Consider the following 1,068-nt stretch of genomic DNA (forward strand, 5'->3'; position numbering starts at 1 on the left):
CCCTGTTGTTGCTGGAAACTAGTTGGAGCCATTGGCTGATGATAGCCTCTAGAGTACCACTGTTTGGGAGCATAGCATTAATTGTACTGGACAAAAGGCTTTTGTGGAGCTTGGTTTTTCTGAGCTGCTGAAGGGTAGACATAATCTTGAAAATTAACAACAATGGGGTTTTGGTAGAAGAGATTTGGTTTTGGTTTGAATTAGTTGTAGCCCTTATTTTATCCTCCCTGATTGTTAATGTAGTGGACATCCTCAATCTAAACAGTCTCCCCATCTTGTTGCTGAAATTGGTCTTCTCCAGAAACGAACCTTATGTTGTGCTGCTGGCTGAGGAGGATCTTATCCAATTTTTCGTTTAGGGCTTTCATGTCCCTTTTGTACTTCTCCTCATTATCACTTGACGATCTGATGGTCTTATCATAATCCTCATTGTAGTGACCATCATATTGAGCTAAGTTCTCAACAAGTGTCCAACCGTCATCTACATTATTGTTGAAGAAGTTTCCATTGCTAGTTGTGTCCAACAATATTCGTATCTTCGGAACTATGCCACGGTAGAGTTTACTCGGTAAGGACGCATTGCTGAATCCATGATGCGGGCAATGGCTGACATATCCCTTGTAACGTTTCCATGCTTCGCCAAACGTTTCCATGCTTTGCCAAACGTTTTATTGTTCTTCTGAACAAAGCTAGAGATATCATTCATCAGCCTTGCGGTTCTGGAGTTGGAGAAGAATTTGGCAAGGAAGTCTTTCTTGTGGGCTTCCCATGTGGTGATGGACTCCTTAGGCAAAGATTATTCCCATAGGTGTGCCTTATAACCAAGAAAGAATGGGAGTAGCTGCAACGTGAAGCTATCTTCACATGCTCCATTGATTTTGTTAAGGCTGCAGAGCCTATCAAACTCATCGAGATGATCCAATGTGTCCTGTATTGGTAATCCATGAAACTTGCCGCTCTATATTAGCTAGATGAGACTACTCTTTATCTCACAATTATTGTTCTGAACAGCGGGAGGCACAATACCATGCCTCTGAGTGTGGGTAGATGGAGCATCTCAAGCTCCAA

The 1,068-nt window shown here is 42.3% G+C and overlaps 1 pseudogene; it reads left to right on the forward strand.

Annotated features, from left to right (window-relative positions):
* The first annotated feature begins 585 nt into the window (after positions 1-585).
* On the forward strand, positions 586-712 carry LOC147939909 (small nucleolar RNA R71; annotated as a pseudogene).
* Positions 713-1,068: the final 356 nt, after the last annotated feature.

The sequence above is a fragment of the Camelina sativa genome, chromosome 8, assembly GCF_030686135.1.
Source record: "Camelina sativa cultivar CO46 ecotype springtype chromosome 8, ASM3068613v1".
Classification (NCBI taxonomy): domain Eukaryota; kingdom Viridiplantae; phylum Streptophyta; class Magnoliopsida; order Brassicales; family Brassicaceae; genus Camelina; species Camelina sativa.